The sequence below is a fragment of the Euprymna scolopes genome, chromosome 7 (genome assembly GCF_053919585.1).
Source record: "Euprymna scolopes isolate OS-2025 chromosome 7, ASM5391958v1, whole genome shotgun sequence".
Lineage (NCBI taxonomy): Eukaryota > Metazoa > Mollusca > Cephalopoda > Sepiida > Sepiolidae > Euprymna > Euprymna scolopes.
The window spans coordinates 158,091,875-158,117,899 of NC_136488.1; the positions used below are offsets into that span (position 1 = coordinate 158,091,875).

Sequence of the window (26,025 nt, forward strand, 5' to 3'; positions counted from 1 at the left end):
TTTTTACTATCTGATAATCACACGATGGCCAAGAGAGTTAATGAGATGAGTGATTGTCGAAAAATGAAGAACACTATGGAAGTACTAAAATTGATCAAGGGGATGAACTAAGTTTGATAATTTTTGGGAAGGTTTATGATAATTATTTGTTGACATTGAATTTAAAAACAATTATGTGATAGTTCGCAGGGAACTAATACCGAGGTGGTGTATTCAACAGAGAGAAACCACTTGAAAACAGAGGAAGCACGGAAAGTACATTTTTCATTGGAGCAGTAAGAGAGTTCTTGCTGTAAATGTTTTACGCGGAGGAACCAGAGATTCGTACTCAGTCGAGCTCCTTCCGTGAAAATAACTATAGAGCAGAAATAGATTAACAATGTGAAATTTTGACCCCGTCTAACCCACAGACACATTCGCGTGTCTTTTCTACTTTTGAAATCGATAAAATACGATGTATTGTTTATAATTGCAAATGAACGTTCTTGGTGAAAGGAAGTCATTGTTTTTTTTTGTTGTTTTTTTGTTTTTTTGTTTTTTTTTTCTTTCAGTTTAAATTATAAAAATTGCAATTTTGGTCGTTAAGTGACGAAATTACAGCCTCCTTTATATGGGCGAAAAGATTGCCTTCAAAGCGCCGCATGTAGCCCACAGACCGTAGGTTTGATACATTAACTGAAGTAGATAAAACAGTATTATAGTTATCCCCTCCTTGTATTAATAATAACAGTATTTTAGTTATTTCTTTCCTGTGGTAATAATGATGAGATGATTTTCACGCACGATCGTCGCAAGTGAGACTCTGGAACAATGATTTCGTTTCACGTACAATTCGATTAAACAAGACGCAATGCGTAATTTTAAGGAGAGTTATAAGACCCTTATTAATATTAATAAGAGAAACTATTTGCTTGATTAGTGACGCGCCGAAAACGTTTTCAGTACATGTGCTCAAGTTTAAAACAAAACGATGTCTCGGGGAAGCATATTCCTCTGAAAATTGCACTTTTAAAGCAGGAGAAAATGGGGCAGGTGCTTGGGAACTCCTAGCACCCCCTCAGCACGTCCCTGTGTTTGATGTAACCTCTTAGTTTTAAGTAACAGACACCAGTTCAACTTTGGGTCTCATAAAATTATAAGCCAAAAATGCATCGCTGTGATACTATGGATTGCCCCATTCACCCCACCCCCTAAAAAAAAAGAAGGTCATGGAGAATGTTGTTAGGAAATAATTCACAATAGGAAAAACTGATAAAGAAGTAAGATAAATGGGTGACAATGGAATCTATTGAACTTCCTAGACAGGATGACACCATGGCAGTTGGCTCTTAGTGTGCGAGTGACCGGATAGCTATAAGATGAGAAGAAAAATGAATGAAGCCAGTTTCGGTGGGCAGCTGAGAGTGACTAAAAGAAATATCTAATATCTAAGATTTCCGGTCGGAAATAGATATATTGAGGAGACGGGATAGACGAGTAGTCAGAGTTCAGTTCGTCGAGAAAATACAAGTGTCGAACAAGACACAACCAGACAACGATCAATAGACAGCGTTTGGGGCTCCTTTGCCACGATGGCAGTATCACACATACGGACATGCACACACACCACACACTCATACACACACGCGCGCGCAACACAACGGAGTTGTTTTACCGTAGCACAAACACATCGAAATAAATCAATTAACTTCACTTTTAAAAGACATTCCATTACCAGGGTCGAGACCTACGTGTTCGAGACCTTGCTCTATTTTGATTGCTTTTGGTAAGACAAAAACTTTTTTTAAATATTTACTAGCAACTTGTTTTCCTTAATAAAAAATAATTCATAAAACACTTGAAACAAGTTTCTTACCGACATAATAGTAATAATGGCCAATGTGTATTTATGTGCAGTTATTTTCTTTTTGTTCGCACAATAAACAACTGAGCGACAACTGTCGTACAACGTGCAAAACCTTCTCACGCGTAGATACACGTTCTGCCGCACATTTTCGGTGTTTACGCAGTTGAATTATATGAAACGGACAGTCTGGTAGTTTTATTGTCTCTGAATGCTCAGCAACCGGAAGAAAGAAAAGAAATCAAAATAGAATTTCTGTATATATATATATATATATATATATATATATATATATATATATATATATATATATATATATATATATATATATATATATTATGGCAGTGTAGCTTAATTTCCTAGAAGTACATCCACTGAAACAACATGTGTCTACCAAAAAGTGGTCGATGAGTTAACAGAGCAGGTATATTAAATCTATTTATACAAACATTGATGGCTACATATGTGCATACATGTTTCTGTAATCACCCGTTATTGGGGAGACTACGTCTTCAGACCAAGTGTTTCCGAGGGAAATTCTTGGCCTGAAGACGCAGTCTCCATAATAACGGGTGATTACAGAAACATGTATGCACATATGTAACCATCAATGTTTGTATAAATAAATTTATATATATATATATATATATATATATATATATATATAACTACTTCATTTACTCACATAAAATTAATATACGAAAGTATAGATTTATGCGTAAACTTTAAGTATTTACTTCAAAAGTGCTCAATACGTAGGTAGAGCTAGTTAGTAATTTATAAAATATATATGGCGCCATATATATTTTATAAATTACTATATATATATATATATATATATATATATATATATACATATATATGTGTGTATATATATATATATATATATATATAGAGAGAGAGAGAGAGAGAGAGAGAGAGAGAGAGAGAGAGATAAAACGAAACAAACCGAGTTATGTGTTCGTCAACGTTCTTTATTTCGAGATTTCCTCTGGATGAAATAAAGACGAAACGTTGATGAACACATAACTCGGTTTATTCCTTTTTATTTCTCGATTTCGTCGGAATACTATTTCCATTATTCTTATCACACACACACACACACACACACACACACACACATATATATATATATATATATATATATATATATATATATATATATATATATATATATAAACCAATGTGGTCTTGACATTCGTTTCAATTTCAATTCTTTTTTAACCTGTTGAAGTGTTGTTCCTAAATTGAGACTTCACAGAAACATATATGCACATATGTAACCAATAATGTTTGTGTAATAAACAGACTATATACCAGCTCTGTCCTGCATGGAACATTCTTTATTAATCACGTGAGTTTCAATGGATTTACATCTAGGAAACCAATTGATACAACCGGTAGATATAGATATATATAATGTATATATATGATTGGATATATATATATATATATATATATATATATATATATATATATATATATATATAACCATTCACGTGAAATCATCTTTTTCCTCACCATATTCCCTCTCTCCTTCACTATTTGTTACCAAGTAAGATATATGACTTACTTGTAGTTTCATCAAATACTTTTGCAAGCAAAATCCGATCCCGCATTTTGCTAAATCCTACCCTCTAATGAGAAGGAAAGGACTATCCTTACTTGTAATTTAAAAAAATGCAAATTTAAGATAAATTTAATGTAACTGTTCAAACAACCTATACCTCATTTGATTCGCCTTTTATTCCTCTATAACTTTACCTGTACATATTTGACTTTTGATTAAATTATTCTAGTGTTCACGTCAATTTAAAAAAATAACTTCAAATTGAGGAGCCAAAAAGAAAGTCCGCAGCGACAAATTCGCTTAAAACCAGCTTAAATTATCGCCCCTAAATCAGTTTAAAATATCCACTAACAGGCAACAAAGCATCTCTAATCGTAATTGTTGTTGTTCCAGGTTATACAACGTAACCTTTAGTCCATATGCCACGACTTTCTCTAAGTGATCGTCAGGTGCTCATTAATCTCCACCTTTCTTGTTTATCTAATCGAGAAATCGGCTGCAGATTGAAATGTGATGAGAAAACGGTACGAAAGACTGTGCAAAAACTCTAAAACACCGGCAGTGTTCGTGAGGCCCCTAAATCTGGTGGTACTGTTAAGGAGGGGTGCGGGGGAACTGTGTCCAGGCAAGCAGAGAAATAAACAATGGAAATTCCAGCCAATTAAAGAACGGTCGGTCCCAGGAAAAGGTGACCTAAGCTACATCTAGGCAAAGGAAAATAAACAATGGAATCCCCGGACTTGTAGCAACCTGGATCCATGACGTCAATCAGTTATGGGTCAGACCGAAAACCAGCAAAAGTGCAATAACAATATGGCGAGGAAATAGGTTAACAGGTCGAAGAGACATTAATAAAAAGAGGAGATGAACAAAGCAACAGGCAGACAGTCAGATGCGGGACACAAAGTTTGCGAACACCCGTACCACGAACCCCCTCCCCCACTGTCGTCATTGTGTTGAAGTGTGTATATTAAATATATCGTAAAATAAACAAAATCTTTTTATAAATAAAGTGTCTTGTATTCATTGATAAATTAAATAGCTGTCCATTTTAATAGCTAAATGATCACCAGCTAGACATATATGTAACAGTAATATAGTTACTTCTAACAGGGAAGACAATGCTATTAAGATCCACAGCATAAGAAATAGATTTGAAACGGATCCCCAAATCCAACAAAGTACGATCTTGTTAAAAAGTGCTCTCTTTCTACTGTCAAGAACAGGTTAAGGGAATTTAATTTGCGAGACGCAAGCCAATTATTTCTGTAAAGAACAGAAAGCGCCGTCTGGCCTTCGTCAGATGCAATGAAGATCATGACTTCATATTGGTAAAAAGTGCTCTTTAGCGACGAAAGCAAGTTCATTAGATTAGGCAGTGATGGTAGACAATACGTCCGTCGGAGGAAAGACGAAGAATTTAATACTAGGTGCTCAGTTTCAACCCTGCAAGTGTTGGAGATTCAGTTTGGTATGTGATATTATTATTACCAATGGTCTAGGGCCTATAGTTCCCTTGCAAGGTCGAATTCAATTTATACCAAGTACATTAATATGTTGACTGAGTATTTTCTTCCCTACTTTGGTCGAAATTTGGATGATAATCCCATCTTCATGCAGGATAATGCTCCCATTCACACTGTTGACAATGTCAATAGGTTCCTGAAAGAGCATGATATTCCGTGTTTGGATTGGCCTGCACAATCTCCAGACCCCAATCCTATCGAAACCGTATGGCAGTACATCAAGCAACAGCTACGCAATGATAAAATTTCAAACTTGGAAGAACTTTGGACAAAAATTAAAGAAAAGTGAGATGCCCTTTCCCCGGAGGATTGCTGAAGTCTAATTAAAGGAATTCCCAAAATTGCAGGCTGTCAAATTGAAGAAGAGCTATGCTACTAAATATTAACTAATTCATTGTGTTTCTGTTGTATTTGTGTTACATTAATGTCCTAAAATGAGATTTAAATAACAATTTTTCATTGTGCGGACTTTCTTTTTGCCTCCTAAATTTGAAGTATTTTTTTCTAAATTGACGTGAACACTAGAATATTTCAATTATGAACAGGTAAAATTATAGAAGAATAAAAGGTTAATCAAATGAGATATAATTTGTTTAAACAGTTACATTAAATTTAGCTTAAATTTGTAGTTTTTGAAAAAAAATTACAAGTGCGAGTTTTTTGGGGATTTTTGCCGCCTATATATATATATATATATATATATACAAATGTATATGTACTTAAGAGAGAAAACTCGTGAATTCAACGAGGTTATTGAGAGTGCTCAATAAAAAAGAGCAAGGTATATTTTTATTGATATAGACAAATTTACATGGTAACGACACTGGACATGCTAATGTTTCAGGCAGATGGTTGGTCATAAAAGCGTAAAGCGACTTAGTAAAGTTTGTCTTCCACTGAACTTGTGTTCAGTGGAAGACAAACTTTATTAAGTCGCTTTACGAGGATTTGTGTTCTTCATTGACCATTAGTCCGAAACATTAGCCTCTCCAGTGTCATGACCATGTAAATTTGTAAATTTATGTATATCAATAATATATATATATATATATATATATATATATATATATATATATAATTATTGAATTTTACCTACAGACATTACGCAATCATCAGTATAGGGTAACAAGATCCGAACTCAGCTACTAAGCCACCTTTTGCTCCATTTTGGAAAGACCCTCGTAAAATGGAATTAAATGAAATATTGAAAAATCTTAGGGTCACCAGATAGCAAGTGAAATGAAAAATGAAGAAAAACCTGATTAAATAACAAAACGTTTATGTAACTATAAATTTATAAGAAGAAAACACTACTTTGAGTCAGAAATGTTCATTTGAGAAAGTTTACGGGGTGCTTTAAATAAGTTTCCAGACTTTTTTTCGTATGGCCACTTTTATTGATAGTATACACATGAAACTCTAGTCCCCTTCTAAGTGGTCCTGGATATGACCTTAAACTATATCCGATGGCGAGGACCCAGCTTGCGGGCTTTGGGGAGTGTGGAGCCACTCTTTTAATTTCCATTGCTTCCAGGTCTACTCTGACCCGGAGTGGTAGTACCTGTTAGGGTCCCAACTATGGGAAACCGATATAAAAAAAATAAATATATTCTATTAAAAACGTTTTCTTCAAAATCACTGGATTCTGCATTAAATAACCTGAAAAGGGTTGATATGCCGTAAAACAAAACAACCAACCAACCAACCGTCCTAAGTAATCTCCTCCGGCTGCAATGCACTTGTTGTACCGTTTCAACAATTTCTGGAAGGCCCCATCGAAGTCCTCTTGAGTAAGTGTGTCAATAACTCTCGTCACAGCCTTTTTCATCTCCTCAATTGTCTTAAAACGACAGCTTCTAAGGTTTTCCTTGAGCTTAGGGATTAAGCAAAAGTCTCAGGGAGCAAGGTCTGGATTATAGGGATCGTGGGGAACTGTTTTTATGTTCATCTTGCTCAAATAGTCTGTGACAAAGATGGAGTTTCTGGACTTATGGGGAGGGGGAGGAACTGACTTGCTGCCCATGATAATGTCTTTCTTTCTGATCTTTTCTAACCACCCTTGGGACAAAAGACAATTTTCTTATATATGGGTCGTAGAATTGCATTCACTAGCAAAAGATCTAGCAAATTTGCATCTTCTTTTAAACATTCATTTTAATTAATTCCCTATTAGTTGCTTCGATTTTCTAATGGGATAATCATCTTTAGTTAACTATTACGTGTAATTATATTCATGCAGACATTCTACATGATTTATACTTGCATAATATTTGCAAAAAAGTTTATAGTAAACACAAAATTGTTTCCATATATATTTATGTATACGTATATATTTTTGTTTAACAAATTTTGCCTACCAAACTCCTCCTAGAGTTTTTGGTCTACAGACATGAAGCTTCATATATAATGTATTTGAATCCATGCAAAACTTTATATTTGAGTTTTAGCCTGGAAAAATCGGTGCAAAAGTGTAAAATTAAAAAAAAATAAATTTGGCAGGTGAAGGTCGAACGTTGGCAAACGAATGTATAACGTAGTAGCTATTGGTTCATGTTTTTATTTTTGACCTTTTGTTTTTTTTTTTACACAGTGATCACCACTTATCAAGGCCCGGAAGCCACTCAGGGATAAGGGTTATTGCAAGTACATTAATTTAGTGAGGAGATTTGCTGAAGTGTTTAACCTTGCAGTAAATATGTTTTCATAGCTCGGTCATTAACGCCAGAGGCAAAATAAGTCGTGAGTTGAACGTTTTGGTTTCGATTCTCGGTGGTGGCACATGAGTCTTTTTCTTTTTTTTATATATATATATATATACTTTTTAAATTATTACTATATATTGCATCCAATCTATCTATCTATCTATCTATCTATCTATCTATTTATAAAAGTGAAAATGTTTGTCTGTCTTTTCTCTATGGTAGTTAAGGAAGACTATTGTACAGAAAGGCATTACTTTACATATTCACACTTTTTAATATATACATATGCACATAACCTTATGAACAGTACATAGGGCCCGAGCAAAGCCGGACGTAACTGCTAGTCTATATATCTATAAAAGTGAACGTGTCTGTGTCTGTCTGTCTGTCTATGTGTCTGTGTACATTTCTCTACGCAATAACTCTGTCAATTTTTAGTCTACAGACTCGAAATTTGATATACAGTGTACTGAGATTTGGGAAAATCTATGTGATCGGTTTTCGGCCAGAAATTTGGCTGTTAAGGGTCAATCTTCAATTTGACCTTTGAGAACTCTACCAAACTCCTCCGCCAATTTTGGGTCTAAAACACTTGAAATTTTAGATAAAGGTTCCTTGGACATGGATCTAACTTAATAACTTGATTTGAGACCAAAAGAATAAATGTTAAGGAGTCATAATAGGGGTCAAAGTTTTTAAAAATTTGACCTCTGCGGTCTCTATCAAATTACTCAGACAATTTCTGGTCTAAACATTTGAAATTTTACATAAAGGGTATTCAGAGATAGGGCTAGCTTTTATAATCGATTTGGATCGAAAATATTTAGTTACCAATATATAAATGCATGTCTGTCTGTCTGTCTGTCTGTCTGTCTGTCTGTCTGTATGTATGTATGTATGTATGTATGTATGTCTAAAACTTTCGACAGAGGCGACGGATTTTACCAAGATCAGTATCGTTTTTAAGTTCGACCTTTCAGACGACAAATATCAAAAAATTGGCTAAAAATATTAATATCTTTACCTTCAACTAGGCACTTTTCTACATGGGGGGTCGTTTTTCGCCGATATTTTTTAAAAACCCTCTCCTTTCGATTGTCTAGCCTTAATTTAAACATAGGTCACTTTCGGTTTGGCAGTAGTTGTAACAGTAAAGACGTCAGGATTTTTCCCCGTTCTTCTCCTCCTTCGCGGTATGGGTTCGAGCCTGCCTTCCTACTACCACTTTTTTTCATTATTTTTTTTTTTTTTTTTTTTGCTCAACATACACATCCAAACACCCGGGCAACGCCGGGCTAAAATGCTAGTTCTATATAAAAGCATATAAGATATCAACGGATACACACTCGAGAGTCAAAATAATGAAAACAGTATGCTGTTGTCCAAGCCCGAATTATTAGGCAGTGTGTGTGTGTGTGTGTGTGTGTGTGTGTGTGTGTGTGTGTGTGTGTGTGTGTGTGTGTGTGTGTGTGTGTTCGTTTACATTGTTCTTGTTAGTGCGTGTGCAAATGTGCGCAAGTTTTGAAGTATTCGTCCTTTCACTTTCTCTTACTAAAAGGACGGGTGGAGAGTGGAGTTGCGGTCGTACAATCTTGTGGTCTTCGAGGTGCGCCGACTGGAGAATTCTAAAGAACTCTAATTTCGTTGACTAGGTAATTGTTTTATAAGGTTTGTTAATTTTCACACAGACTTGTTACATTTTAGGTTTGAAACGATTTCCATTGGTTGGAAAATATTGAGTTAACACGTTCCTATGAAAACTTTACTTGCTTTCGGAAGTGAAGAAATGTGCGCATCCAAAACGAAGCAGAGAAATAAAGAGGATGGCTATTCAAGCCAGTCGATTTTGAGCGTTCATTAGAATCGCATTCTACAGTTGCGACGAGATCTGCTAAGTATCAAATCGACCTTATTGTACGGTGACTTTACTGTTGAAAATCTTCATCGATTTTATTTAGGTTGGTATAATGTCGAATGAATAACATTTAAATCGGATACAAATAATGAAAACGTTGTTAGCATAGTGTTATTGATACAACAGAATTCAACACTTCCTGCGACGTAGTCTTGTTATTAACGACTAAACCAGTTTGACTAGATAGGACGGTGATCAGTCATCCAGCATCAACAAAAGAATACAAGACCCGACAAACCATATCTAAAGCGTCTTTTGTTTCTTTTCTTTTTTTCTTTTCTTTTTCTTTTTTTTTTCTTTTCTTTTTTTCTTTTCTTTTTTGTTTTCTTTTTTTTCATTATAAATGCTATGAGACGACTTATTTGTTTCTTTGTATTATTATTCATCGGACTACTGTTCTCATCTTGAGTGTGATTTTCACAACGTTTCGGTCGATATAACCTCCGACCTGCTTCAGGTGTATCGTGTCAAACTCGGGAATGTTTCTGTCGAACTCGAGAATTTGGACGGAATTTCGAGTGAACCTCTTTATTTACTTCATGGGGATAGCATGCTCTTGTTCCGTCAGCCATGACTGGATAGAGGTCCTAAGTAATTCGCAAATGTATATTTAAGTCGCCTCCTGCACTGAGGATTGAACCTTCAACCTTCAGGAGAATATCACTTTTACAATTGATTTTTCCCCAGTACTCTAACCACTGAGCCACGTGTCCTTGCGCACAAGAAAGTCGGAGGTTATATCGATCGAAACGTTGTGAAAATAAACTCAAGATGAGAACAGTTGTTCGATGAATTATAATACAAATAATCTTCATCTAAAAACTTCAGAAACGTTTTTTTGTTGTTGTTTGGTTTTATGGCATATTTGTTTCTTGTTTGGTTTTACGGCATATTTGTTTTTTGTTTGGTTTTACGGCATATTTGTTTCTTGTTTGGTTTTAAGGCATATTTGTTGTTGTTTGGTTTTAAGGCATATTTGTTTCTTGTTTGGTTTTACGGCATATTTGTTGTTGTTTGGTTTTACGGCATATTTGTTTCTTGTTTGGTTTTAAGGCATATTTGTTTTTTGTTTGGTTTTACGGCATATTTGTTTTTTGTTTGGTTTTACGGCATATTTGTTTTTTGTTTGGTTTTAAGGCATATTTGTTTTTTGTTTGGTTTTAAGGCATATTTGTTTTTTGTTTGGTTTTACGGCATATTTGTTTTTTGTTTGGTTTTAAGGCATATTTGTTTTTTGTTTGGTTTTACGGCATATTTGTTTTTTGTTTGGTTTTACGGCATATTTGTTTTTTGTTTGGTTTTACGGCATATTTGTTTTTTGTTTGGTTTTACGGCATATTTGTTTTTTGTTTGGTTTTACGGCATATTTGTTTTTTGTTTGGTTTTAAGGCATATTTGTTTTTTGTTTGGTTTTACGGCATATTTGTTTTTTGTTTGGTTTTACGGCATATTTGTTTTTTGTTTGGTTTTACGGCATATTTGTTTTTTGTTTGGTTTTAAGGCATATTTGTTTTTTGTTTGGTTTTACGGCATATTTGTTTTTTGTTTGGTTTTACGGCATATTTGTTTTTTGTTTGGTTTTACGGCATATTTGTTTTTTGTTTGGTTTTACGGCATATTTGTTTCTTGTTTGGTTTTAAGGCATATTTGTTTTTTGTTTGGTTTTACGGCATATTTGTTTTTTGTTTGGTTTTACGGCATATTTGTTTTTTGTTTGGTTTTAAGGCATATTTGTTTTTTGTTTGGTTTTACGGCATATTTGTTTTTTGTTTGGTTTTACGGCATATTTGTTTTTTGTTTGGTTTTAAGGCATATTTGTTTGTTGTTTGGTTTTACGGCATATTTGTTTTTTGTTTGGTTTTACGGCATATTTGTTTTTTGTTTGGTTTTACGGCATATTTGTTTTTTGTTTGGTTTTACGGCATATTTGTTTTTTGTTTGGTTTTACGGCCTATTTGTTTTTTGTTTGGTTTTACGGCATATTTGTTTTTTGTTTGGTTTTAAGGCATATTTGTTTTTTGTTTGGTTTTACGGCATATTTGTTTTTTGTTTGGTTTTACGGCATATTTGTTTTTTGTTTGGTTTTACGGCATATTTGTTTTTTGTTTGGTTTTACGGCATATTTGTTTTTTGTTTGGTTTTACGGCATATTTGTTTTTTGTTTGGTTTTACGGCATATTTGTTTCTTGTTTGGTTTTACGGCATATTTGTTTTTTGTTTGGTTTTACGGCATATTTGTTTTTTGTTTGGTTTTACGGCATATTTGTTTTTTGTTTGGTTTTACGGCATATTTGTTTTTTGTTTGGTTTTACGGCATATTTGTTTTTTGTTTGGTTTTACGGCATATTTGTTTTTTGTTTGGTTTTACGGAATATTTGTTTCTTGTTTGGTTTTACGGCATATTTGTTTCTTGTTTGGTTTTACGGAATATTTGTTTCTTGTGTGGTTTTACGGCATATTTGTTTCTTGTTTGGTTTTACGGCATATTTGTTTCTTGTTTGGTTTTACGGAATATTTGTTTCTTGTGTGGTTTTACGGCATATTTGTTTCTTGTTTGGTTTTACGGCATATTTGTTTCTTGTTTGGTTTTACGGCATATTTGTTTTTTGTTTGGTTTTACGGCATATTTGTTTCTTGTGTGGTTTTACGGCATATTTGTTTCTTGTTTGGTTTTACGGCATATTTGTTTCTTGTTTCGTTTTACGGAATATTTGTTTCTTGCGTGGTTTTACGGCATATTTGTTTCTTGCGTGGTTTTACGGCATATTTGTTTCTTGTTTGGTTTTACGGCATATTTGTTTCTTGTTTGGTTTTACGGCATATTTGTTTTTTGTTTGGTTTTATGGCATATTTGTTTCTTGTTTGGTTTTACGGCATATTTGTTTTTTTGTTTGGTTTTACGGCATATTTGTTTCTTGTTTGGTTTTACGGCATATTTGTTTCTTGCGTGGTTTTACGGCATATTTGTTTCTTGTTTGGTATTACGGCATATTTGTTTCTTGCGTGGTTTTATGGCATATTTGTTTCTTGTTCGGTTTTACGGCATATTTGTTTCTTTTTTGGTTTTACGGCATATTTGTTTTTTGTTTGGTTTTACTGCATATTTGTTTCTTGTTTGGTTTTACGGCATATTTGTTTCTTGTTTGGTTTTACGGCATATTTGTTTCTTGTTTGGTTTTACGGCATATTTGTTTCTTGTTTGGTTTTACGGCATATTTGTTTTTTGTTTGGTTTTACGACATATTTGTTTCTTGTTTGGTTTTACGGCATATTTGTTTTTTGTTTGGTTTTACGGCATATTTGTTCCTTATTTGGTTTTACGGCATATTTTTTTTTTTGTTTGGTTTTACGGAATATTTGTTTTTTTGTTTGGTTTTAGGGCATATTTTTCTTTGTTTGTTTTTACGGCATATTTGTTTCTTGTTTGGTTTTACGGCATATTTGTTTTTTGTTTGGTTTTACTGCATATTTGTTTCTTGTTTGGTTTTACGGCATATTTGTTTCTGTTAGTTTTTACGGCATATTTGTTTTTTGTTTGGTTTTACGGCATATTTGTTTTTTGTTTGGTTTTACGGCATATTTGTTTTTTTGTTTGTGTTTTACAGCATATTTGTTTCTTGTTTGGTTTTACGGCATATTTGTTTTTTGTTTGGTTTTACGGCATATTTGTTTCTTGTTTGGTTTTACGGCATATTTGTTTTTTGTTTGGTTTTACGGCATATTTGTTTCTTGTGTGGTTTTACGGCATATTTGTTTCTTGTTTGGTTTTACGGCATATTTGTTTTTTGTTTTGTTTTACGGCATATTTGTTTCTTGTTTGGTTTTACGGCATATTTGTTTTTTGTTTGGTTTTACGGCATATTTGTTTTTTGTTTGTTTTTACGCCATATTTGTTTCTTGTTTGGTTTTACGGCATATTTGTTTCTTGTTTGGTTTTACGGCATATTTGTTTCTTGTTTGGTTTTATGGCATATTTGTTTCGGTTAGTTTTTACGGCATATTTGTTTTTTGTTTGGTTTTACGGCATATTTGTTTCTTGTTTGGTTTTACGGCATATTTGTTTCTTGTTTGGTTTTACGGCATATTTGTTTCTTGTTTGGTTTTACGGCATATTTGTTTCTTGTTGTGTTTTACGCCATATTTGTTTCTTGTTTGGTTTTACAGCATTTTTGTTTCTTGTTTTGTTTTACGGCATATTTGTTTTTTGTTTGGTTTTACGGCATATTAACCCATTTCTGGTTATTTAATTCTGAATCCAGTCGTTTTGTTTCTAAATTATTGAGATAACGATTAACAATTTGTACTGTTTTGGATTCTTCCAACTACTGTTCTAATTCTCAGTGTTATTTTCACAACGTTTCGATGCAACCTCCGAACTTCTTTGGCAAAGACCCGTGAAGTATTAGAGAAATTATATGGCAAAATTCAATTGTGAGTTACACTCTTTTGGGGGATTTATGATACAATCCTCAGTGCAGGTGACACTCAAAATACAATTGCAAATTACTTAGGATCTCTACCCAATTATGGGTGACGGAACAAGAGCATACTACCCTCGATGGATTAAATAAAGTGTTCCGTTCGATATTTCGTACAAAATCACGAGTTCGACAGAAAGATTCTCAAGTTCGACAAGATACACCTGAAGAAGGTCGAAGGTTACATCAACCAAAACGTTGTGAAAATAACCCTCAAGATGAAAACAGAATTCCAAATAATCCAACTAATACGAGTCCAGTTATGTTGGTAAACGATTATATGCTTATTTAATGCGTAGATGGAATCCTAACACATACTGTCGTTAAGAGGTGAGTTAACACTCCTCAAAACTGCTAAATTACAATTCCACAATTTGATTGATGTAGTCTTCATCGATGTGTGTCACTCAGAACGATTTCGGGATCAAAGTAGTTCTTAGAGTTGACAAATAAGATGAGGCGAAAAAAGGGTATAAAGAGATGGGAATGAGGGAGTTTTGTTTGATAGGATGGACTGGGGCAAATATCTTTCCAGGGGAGTTCAGGTGTGATATTCGATTTGGGTGCGGAGATCTGGGCAGTGCTCTCTTCTCGGTCTCTCCTTCCTCCTTGACTCTACTTGGCTGTTTGGTCTCACTTTTTTTTTAGGGGAGGTCAGTGATGTCGTAATGTGGGGAGTAGAAAACTTATAGATATGTGGCTTTAATGTTCTTGGTTCCATGTAGCACTTCATGTTTTGCCTCTGCAACTATTTGTTTGGTCCACGCTTGTTGCTCATGTGTGGTAGTTTCCGCATTCAAGGGTTTTCCTTAATATTTCAGCTGTTTTCATTATTATTGTCCGTTGTATTGCTCCAGTCATTCTTCTGATTCCAATTTCTTCCATTCTTTTTTCAAAGCTTTTCGGGATTGTTCTTAGTGTTCCTACTATTATATGTAGTGTTTTGATTCTCTTCATCTTCCATATCCCTTTCAGCTCTCTGGCTAGGTCTGTGTATTTGCTTCGTTTTTCCTTTTCTTTGATATTCACCCTGTGGTCGGTTGGAACAGCAAAATCTACGATTTTTCTTTCTTGTTAATTATTACGATATCCGATCTTCTTGCCTGTATGGGTTTATCGTTTCGTCTTTTTGTCCACAGAGTGTGTGTTTGCTGTTTTCTTGTGTTTTATAGATCTTTGCTTTGATGTGATTGATTCTTATCGAGTTATCTTGGGCTGCGGTTATTAGGGATTAAGTTTCTCGGCGTATGTGTCCTTTTCGCATCCATGTCCAAGTGTTTTCGTTATTTTCATCTTTTGTCATCCTTATGAATCTTCCGTGTAGTTGTTTTTCTTCCCATATTATTATTTATAATTATTATTATTATTATTATTATTATTATTATTATTGTTGTTGTTGTTACTACTACTACTACTACTACTACTACTACTACTACTTTTGGCACTCCCCCCTTTTTTAATGTTATCAGCAGTGTAAGCCTGTTCAATACACATTGATACATTCGTGTTGTCTGGTTCACTTCCGTTGTTTAGACTGACATTTATCAATTCGGGCAATCCCGGTTTTTTAACTGACCTAAATTTTCAATTATCACTTTTTTAAAATTTGCCATTCCTTACGATGGAAGCGACGTTCGTTGGTCATCTATCAATTTGCATTTTTTTTCCTTGACTGAATATTAACATTTCTGTGTTTCTGTGAACGCAATACAACCTAAAAGACCAAAATCTTCTTGTATGAACGTTAACTGGATTTTTCACATTTTGAAATTTAAGCCCTTGGACCTATAATTCTGGATATTTTGTTTCTTATAAGGAGTTCTCTTTCGCCTTTTGGATTACCACTGAGGAAGTCATTGCCCACGCTAAAATGTTATTCCCGGTTTGTTTGTTTTTTTTTTTTTTTCTAATTGTTTCATGTATATATATATTTTTTCATTGTTTTTCTTACAATTTATGACCAGATATAATAAATTGTTATTTCATCTAATGCATCAACCAGCAAATTCTAGCTTTGATACAAATATAATTTGCTGATTTCTTTCTGTCCTCTGATGAGAAGAATAGCAAGAGTGACATTCTTTGAAACTCCATGGAATAAGGACTTCGAAAATTGTTTTTGGAGTATTCTGTCGAATAATAAATTTAATTGTAAATTTTAATTTAAAGTTTTAAAGTCTTTTATTTTCCTCTATATTAAGCTCTACTTCCTATTGTGTCTGTATTGAGCTTTTTTATTTGGTTGGGATTAATTCATTAATATATAAATATTAATATTTATATTAAATTGATGTTTATCTCTGATTATATTCTGTTGGGAGGATTAATCGGAATCAGAAATCGAAAATAACCGGACTTTTGGTGGTATCGGAATCGGTACCGGTATCGGAATCAGAAAAATTGTGCCTATTTTCCGATGCAATAAACGATTCTTTAATTATCATTTTTATTTGATTTTCTTTCAAACAAACTCTTCCACTGCTGGTAGTAATGAAATAACAAATACTTATGGATTTTAAAGAACTAGTAAAACTAAAAACATAGATCACCCCCCCCCACAAGTGCGTTTTTACGTCCGAGAAAATATCTGCACATTTAGCATGTGTTTTATACGGTAATCGGGGGAAAATAGCAATTTTATAGTTAAATATTTAGAGATTTATAAAGAATCGGAATCGGTAATTGTATTGGAATCAATAAAATATTGTCATCGTCCCATCACTAATATATATATATATATATATATATATATATATATATATATATATATATATATATATATATATATATATTAAATTAAAATTGTATATACCTTCCTTATAGGTTTGTTTGCTTTTTGAAAATTTGAATAAGTTTTCAATAAGAAGATTTTATATATATATATATATATATATATATATATATATATATATATATAATGTCACCATTTATCAAGGTCTGAAGGCTACTCGGGGATAAAGGTTAATGAGTGTACATTAGTCAAAGGTAACATATCGTAGTAATCGTTAATACTGGTAATTTGGTAAATTGGATTACGTAAAGGGATGGCGCATCAAGAACTTGTTCACGTTGAACTTATAGACGACCATGTCGTAGTCAGCTGGAAAGCAGAAAAACGGAAGAGAGTTCCACAGGCATGCAGTTCTAAGAAAGAAACTTTATTCATGGAATCTACGTTTAGGTTTAGGCACAGATAATGAATGGGGGAAAGTATTGATAGTGGTTTCAGCTAGACGAGTGTTTTTCTTGAAAGTTAGGACAGAGGGGGACAGAGATTGGAGCTCAGACAAGCACTTGCCATTAAAATAACGATAAAGTAGAGACAAGGTCACAAAATACTGTACACGCAATAATCCTTATCCCCGAGTGGCTTCCGGGCCTTGATAAGTGGTGACTACCTTGTAAGAAAAAAAAGCATAAATGTCTACAAGCGATCTTAGGGTGTGATTTGGGAGATCATTTATGTAGATCAGGAAGAGAGTTGGGCCCAGGATTAATACTGTGAACTTCTGATTTTCTGCCCATGAACCACTACTTTTATAAACCTATCAGAGAGAAATAATTTAATAATTGAAAAGACATATCCAACTATACCGTAGCTGGAGATTTTTTAGAGTAGACCTTTATGCCATACCCTATCAAAGGCCTTTGATATGTCAAGGGCAATTGGCCTAGGAAGCAGGCCTCCGTCAAGAAATTCGCTAATCTTATGAGATATAACTGTTAGCACATCTGCTGTAGATCTAGCAGAATGGAAACCATATTACATGTCACTGAGAAGGTTATTTTTTCTAAGGTGGTTGATTACTTTTCTATTTAACACAGATTCCAGAAACTTACTGATTGGTCTGTATTGAGATGGCCGATCACCTGAATTTTTAAATACGGGACATACTGATGAGGTTTTCCGTAGTGTTGGGAAGCAATTCTTCTTAAGAAAACGCTTAAACAGCTTTGTAAGTATAGGAGCTAGTTCTGGTTGAAGCTTTTTCAGCACTATAATAGGAATGTCGTCAGGGCCAGTTGCTTTACTGGAATCAAGGTTTTTAATTAGCTTGGCAACATCACGCACAGATATTTGTATGTCGCATTGTGTGTTTTCAGACACAGGAAAAAATCGGGGAGGCGGGGTGTTGAGACACTTGTAGTCTGTCTAAACTGTACGAACGAACTGACTAAACCAAGATGGCCGACTCCTATTTATATCACCACAAGCAAGGGAGGTAACCAATGTCTACATTAACATTGCTGCTGTCCTCAAGTGAATAATTTATTTCTGATTTAACAAGTCCCTTAGAAGCTCAGACGAAGCTCCTGCCTTGGTCAAACAATCAGAGACCTGATCACAACCCTTGATCCATTCTATCTGTATCTCCCCTCTACTCTTCATTTCCTTCAGCCTTGCTACATCTATTCTCAATCGTCGATCGCTTACCAGATTGTTGGAATTCAATGTCTCCACAAGTGATGCATTATCTGTCTTGCAGAGAACGTCTGGCAATTTAGATAACTGAAATACCTCTTGTATCATAACCGCAGTCAAAACACCAGCATCAGCTCCCTCACTCAGAGCAAGAGTCTCTGAGGCCAATGGGCTTTTTGTCACTCTGTCCAATTTCTTTGACGCCCAACACATGGGGGCCATTTTGTCAGTACTTCCTCCAATAAAGACAACAAAACCGCCCTGTGAAGATCCATCTTCCAGACTGGCATAAGAGGCATCAGTATAACACAAAATGTGTAAATCTGAGGGCTTTCCCAATTTTGGAAATGTTATAGAACCCTTCTTGGATTTCAATTTTGATAAGGCTTTATTCGCCTCAAATAAGGCTTTTACTTTGGGATGCTTTCCAGTGTTGCTCATTTTACACACATCAAAAGCTATATCAGGGCGTGTTTGAGTTGAAACCCACATCATCTGACCTGCAAGTCTCTTCAACTCATGCTTTTCTTCTTCATTCAGTTCATCATTTTTCCTCAGTATCCTCCCTTTGCTTATTTCTATTGGAGATATGGAAGATACATATAGATCTTGTTCTACAGTGATCCCATTTTCCTGTTGATTAACATTCAGTCCAACATATTTGAATGTTCCACTTTCATGAGATCCCACCTTAAATTTTTCTTTCAATGTTGCAATCACATCCCTTTCAAACTCTGTGTTTCCACAGAAAACAAAATCATCCACGTGCATAGCAAGAATTCCAGTCAAATTTCCTTTAATATCATGCCACAAAAACAATGCATTATCATAAGCACTTGCTACTCCTTTTAATTCAATCAAAGCCTGAGTAACTCTCTTGTACCATGCCCGTGGAGCATCATTCAATCCATAGATGCATCTTTTTAATTTCCACACTTGAGATTTAGGACAAACATCAGATGGTGGCCTCAGGTACACATCTCTCTCTAAAATACCACCTTGCAAAAAGGCTGAGGTAAAATCTATGGTCTGCAGCATCCAATTCTTTATTGATGCGGTTAGCATGACCATTCGCATAGCTTCACGGCTACATGTTGGGGAGTCCGTTTTCAGATTACTATTTTCTTCATAGCCTCGTGCTACAAGGCGAGCTTTCATTGTTTTCTGATTATCCTTGAATTTTTCAGTAATCACCCATCTTGTGGATATTGTTTTTTGACCTGTGTATGGCACACATTCAAATACTTCATAGGTGTTCATGTTTTTTATTTCTTTATGCTTGGCATCCATTACAGCTTTCGACTGCTCTTGTTCAGCGGTGAGCAGGACTACATTTTCCTGTTCAGTATATTGGGGCACTTCTCTCCAATGATCAATATGATTCCAGTTGATACAAACTTGATCCTCGTTTTCATCCTCAGGTTCTATATTGATCCAATGACTATATTTGCCAGTTGATTTAGGCTGTACTGACATAACCTTTCCTTTCTTCCACTCCTCACTTCCATTTATTTTATAAGTTATGGTCTTATTTCGGCCAGGTTTTTCAGTCTTATCTCTTAAACTGGTAGAACTATCAACAACTTCTTCTCTGTCTATATCTTCACTTTCTACCACTTGATTCTGCAACTCCTCCTCCTCAACTGGAAGGTATTCATTCTTCCCTTCTGTAGTGTTTCCCAGCATTTCAGCTTTTTTTGTTCTTTTTTCGTTGTTTTTATTCACTTTCATCAATTGGCACGGATGCATCCTATAAAATGCTCCGCCATGTCTGATTAAGACAAACTGGCCTTCTCTGCCTAACACTTTTGCTGGACCACGCCATCCTTTAAAACCCTGCCTCCGATAATAGATTTGGTCTCCGGTAGCATAATCTTCATCAGCATAAGTTCTGACATTAGACCTGAGAGCTCTCCTAATTCTCTCACTGGACTCAGCTTCCAAAAAGTTTCTCCTTGCACTATGGAGAGCATTTAAATTTTTTCTCACCATGTCACTTGTAGTAGAGGACTCCATAGCAGGTAACTGGTCTGTCAGAATTGAGGGTGTATTTACATTGAAACCGAATACAAGTTCATTTGGACTGTGTCCAGAGTAATTGAGGAGGGCATTTTTTGCACAAATAGCCCATGCCAAGGCAATTTCAGGTTCACACTTCTCATCGTCAATTGTTTTTTTCATTGCCTCAGCAACTATCAAATTATGACGTTCTACAGTACCGTTGCTGAATGGACTTTCTGCGGCAGTAGTACAGGTCTCTATGTTGAGTTTTTCATTCATCTGTCTATAGTGTTCGTTGTTGAATTCACCCCCATTATCACTCAGAAAACGAACAGGAGATCCGAAATAGGTAATCCACATCATAAAGATGTTTTTGATGATCTCCTCCTTCTTCTTTGTTTTGATCAATGTTGCCGCTGAATACCTGGTAGCGGCATCAATGAGATGTAGTATCCACACCTCATTGTGGATGAACTCTTTCAAATCCATGCAAACTGTGTGATTAAATCTATTGCCAAGAGGCAATCCCACAACCGGTCGCAGTGGAGCTTTTTTAAATCTAAGGCAAATTTGACAGTTTTCACAAACCTCCTCAATCGCCTTTATAAATTCCTTGTCATTGAATTTGCCACTTTTTTTAACCAAGGAAACAAGTTTTTCCTTCGAGGCATGAGCAAACTGTCGATGAAGTTTTTCTGCTTTTTTTTTTTTTCTGTGAAAGAACACTGACCAAAATTCTGAACATGTAATACAATGTTCTTAGTACCACTATGATCCAACAACTTATTTGTTAAGGGGAGACAATAGTGCCCTGAAGTTGTGGTCTTTAGTTCAATACATTTATCAAAAATCCAGCACATATCTTTCCGGAAATCTAGCACTATTCCTGCTGTCTTCATTGATTTGTGACTTAATAGAAGAGGCAAGTCGTTTTTCACAATATCTGCTTCGATATAAACTCTTATACCTCCGAGTGTAACCGGAAATTTAGCAACTTTAATTGCTGTGACAGCCACTCCATCACCAAAACAAAAACTCCGGTCTGAGTTCGTATACTTCACTAGTTGCAGGTCACTTTCATTTAAAGTATCTAAATAAACATCAAGCCACACTTCGCCAGCCAGTGTGCGAGTACAAGCAGAATCCAAGACTGCCATTCCAAATGTTTCCTTTACAAGATTTGAGATTTTTTCATTTGTACTGTTCAAATAAATATTTTCTTGAATGAACAACGTAAAGTGTATTTGTTCTGTCGCTTTCGTAAACCTGGGCGTATTTCTAGGACACTCTCTAATTAGATGGTTCGGAGACTGACATTTGTAACACAACAACACGTTTCCACTTCGGTCACATGGATTAGATTGTCCTCGACGAAAACGCCTTTTGTTGTTACCCGGTTTAGAATAATTATAGTTGACGATTTCGGGCTCTGATTTCACTGCCGGTACATTTTCATCACGATAAATGTCACCTGTTGGCAATTCACGAACACATTCTCTAATATTCGGTGGTAGCGTCAAAAACACTGCTGGCCCTTTTTTTTCCTCAGAAAGATCCGTGAACAACGACCACATTTCAACGTCTTGTTTCCAGTTCTCGTAAACATCCTCCCCCTCCAACAATGGAGGTTGTTTGTTCGAAGTTGCCATATCTGATATCCGATCTGTCTAGTGCTACAGACAAGCTGTACAAAAAAAAAAAAAAATTTTTTTTTTTTTTTTTTTTTTTTTTTTTCGTTTTGTCGCACACAGAGGGATATCTCTGCTACCATTTGTTGAGACACTTGTAGTCTGTCTAAACTGTACGAACGAACTGACTAAACCAAGATGGCCGACTCCTATTTATATCACCACAAGCAAGGGAGGTAACCAATGTCTACATTAACACGGGGGACTGATCGCATAGGGAGAATTAGCTGCAAAGCTTTTGACGAAGAGTTTGGCTTTGTTTGATGCTGACGAGATTACCTCGGGTCCATTGATTATGATTGGGATAGAGCACACACATTCAGGACTCTGTTAATTATTTGTCAAAGTTGGTGTCAACTAAGCCACTACTCAACTACTTTGGACTTGACGGACTGAGCATACAACTCTTTCGCGTTCTTTATTACTCTTTTACGATGATTGCTGGCAGTACTGAAGGCGGCTTTAGTCTAAGTACATCTATTACGTTGGAAGCAATGGAAATAGTGATTTCTGTGTGCAATGGCAGCAGCAGCATATTCTGGAGAGAACCACGGCTTGATGTTGGGTTTTAGCTTAAATTTCTTTGGAGGGTATGAACTGTACTATACATACAATTAACCTCTGTCAGGTCTGATACTATGGAGGACACATTATTTTTAAACATGGAACATAGAGGTGAATCTGATATAAATGTACGAAAGCTATCCCAGTCAGCCAAAGATTATCGATATACTGTACGATGGACAGGTATGTTTGAGGACTTATTATTGCTTTTTGTTTTTATCTTAACGGAGACAACCGAGTAGTCGGAAAATCCCAGTTAGACAGAACGGAAGATGAACATAGCTCAGGGCAAGTTGTGAAAAAAAGGTCTAGGAGACTTGCATAGTGATCATTAATGTTAGGCACACAGGTGGGTTCATGGACAATTTGGGTTAGGTTATAAGCAATGGAGAAATTGTAACAGAACCTCCCTTCATCACCTGTCTTGTTTGAGTTGGTCAACCATTCCACATTGTGAACATTGAAGTGTCCACAGACATGAATGTTAGCCGACGGATGAGACGAAAAGGATGTCAATTTTCTCAGATATGATCTTACAGATAGTAACTCTGCTGTTATGGGGGCGATGGAGGGCAAATACAGACATAGTCTTAATAAAATGTATCTTACAGAAGTACATGTCATGATTCTGAGGCCATGACTGCAACTAATCGCTATCTTTTTAAATATCTTGAATTGCTGACACATTGTAACTAATGAAGTATAAGGAAGTGTTTTTTCTTTTTGTTTTTTGTTTTCTTTCTAAAATATCCTCAATTTGTGATACGGGTTTTTTATAATATTAAGTTTCGCTACGCTTGCCTGAATATCATTCAAAAAGAACTCAACACATGATATGACAAATGACACAGCATAAATATAATAGTAAATAAAATAATTTAAAAGTTTGCTGCACAAGCAATTAAATATTTATACTTTCTTTTTGTTCGATTCTTTTGAATTTATTTCTGCTTTCAACGCTTTTAAGAAATTGTAGAACTGATATTAGTTCAACTAATAGTTGAAAAATTGCATATCGACATTTCTTTTTATTAGCATGACTGCATTTATTAATTTATAAACCATTTTAGAAAAAAAAGAACACGTCAGTCCATGAAGATTTCTCCTACGTTGAAACAATGGTTTTACTTCTGCTCTTCAGCATTCATTACTATTAGTTGGGATCTATTTCTGAACTTGTACACTACTTCATAAAAACAAAACAAAAAATATTTCAGTCTAAAGGATTTCTCCTTCATTGAAAACACCAGAACCGATAGCTTCAGGATTATTTAACGTGCCTTATAACATTTCTTTTTATTAGCGACTCTTCGTTTCTTCATTTATCAACCACTTCAGAAAAACAAAAGTAAAATGCCTACGTCTACAATGAATTCTTATTTTGCCTGTTCTTCAGATGCGGCACTTCCATTTCTCGTTCTCTCACAGTGGAGGAGTAATCCTTCACGACTGAGAAAATTTTTATTTTTGTACCTTTTCTCCACGTTAAAAAACAACTCTGGTGTCTAACTCTGTCCCGTGGGGAGGCATTGTAAATAGGTACAATGAATTCTTATTTACTGAAAGATACCAGAACCAATGGTTTTAGGACGGATTATAATATTTCTTAGCAAACATTTTTTTATTCATTACTTTTTGTGTACTGGGCGTTCATATACATTTTTTTGGCCGTTATGCATAATTTTTGGTGAAAATTTACCTAACCTGCCTTTTTAACATTTATTTTTTTAGATATCTTTTTTCGTCACACGGGCTACCAACCCGGTGTGTGAGTTTCCATTTCAAGTCATTAGCAATCATTTCAATAAAATGAAATTACCTCAGTTTATAATTTTTTCTTCTTCATTGCAAAAAACACTAGAACTGATGGTTTCATGGTTGATTAAAATACGAGGTGCCTTAAAAAGTTACCAGATTTCTTTGTATATGCATTTAAAATCGTTCTAGACTCTTGAAAATGTAGTATGTTGCTATACATCTTATGAGATGACTGACAATTTTTTTATGATTTCACGTTCAAATGAACAGCTGCAGTAGGAATCGGAATACGCTCTACTAAAGCCTGATTGTCGCAGCTTGAGAATTTCCAAAATACAATCTGGACGTGAGGACACTTTAAAAGAACGATATGCAATAAAATTCTGTTTAAACTTGAAAAAAATGAAGAAAAACGTATGGATTGTTTCAAACTGCTTTTGGACTATCTTGCATGAATCGAGCATCAGTTTTTGAGCGGCATAAGGAATTCAAGAAAGACAGAGTGTGTGAGCGATGATTTTTTTTTTTTTTTTTTTGTTTTTTTTTTTTTGCTAAATATCTTTATAAAAAAATTAACAATTTTTTTTCTTTTAGGCGAACCAAGCACGATTTGGATGAAATAAATAATTTGCTGGTATCTTTACTTTTTATTATTGTTTTATGTAAATAATTACTATTTGAAAAATATATATTTTTTCTTCTTTTAACTTCTTTTTATATTCGAAGCAGATTCATTTTTAATATTCCCTCAAGTCTGAAAAAAATTCACAAAGATTTTTCGTGAAAAAGAATAATGAAGCTATTTGTTATGCCTTAATATGGTGTGCATTAATTGTCGTGCCTAAATATCACACGAACAAATAATCAGTAGGAGCAGTTGTTGTGACTTGTCGTACATTTGTCACACCTTAATTTGTCGTGAATGAATAGTAAAATCGATTCAACTGCTTTCTCTTTCCGCCGATTCTTGTCTTTTTCTCATTATGTCAAGATCGCTCAGATTTTTTATTTCTTCACTGATGCGCATATTTTCCTTCCTTAATTCTTCGATGGTGTTTCCTCCATAAGAAACTCTTTAATCAAGTGATATGTAGCAGTCACAAATTATCTATTTCCTGAAATGAATCAACGCCTACCCCCTTGCTGAGTGATTCAACCATACACTGACCAAACAGTTGGTGGGGCGCAGTGATTCATCTGTCCCCTAAGGAACTTCTTTAGCCCCTTTTTGGAAAACACAGTCAAGCAGATAGAACCCGACCAGCAGAGAAACCAGATATCTTTCTTTCTCGCCCCTATCCACTCGACATTCCAGCATCGACGATTTTTTGTTGAAAATAACTGCTGCCAACCTGGGGTTACACAAAGAACGACTTCCTGACTGGCAGACCCAAAAGAACATTCTATTCCATCTTTCTCAACCCGGACATAGTCCAATGGTCAACTTTCTGCTGCCAAAATAAATCATTTCGTCCTTTTGTTAACAAAAAAATACTGTTATTTATTCCGTGCTTTTTTGTTTGACAATCAATTGTTTTATTAGGGGTGCTAAAACAC

At 34.9% G+C, this 26,025-nt stretch overlaps 1 long non-coding RNA gene across 7 annotated transcripts in view; it reads left to right on the forward strand.

Moving 5' to 3' along the window:
• The window catches only part of LOC145280105 (uncharacterized), a 124,349-nt gene that overhangs the window by 32,214 nt on the left and 66,110 nt on the right, over positions 1-26,025 (forward strand). The window contains exon 1 of one of the 7 annotated variants that reach the window (XR_013868546.1): positions 15,393-15,916. The exons of the other annotated variants lie outside the window; for them this stretch is intronic. This is a non-coding gene — a long non-coding RNA (uncharacterized LOC145280105). Of the gene's footprint in view, positions 1-15,392; positions 15,917-26,025 lie in introns of those variants that run through there. 7 annotated transcript variants of the gene reach the window in all.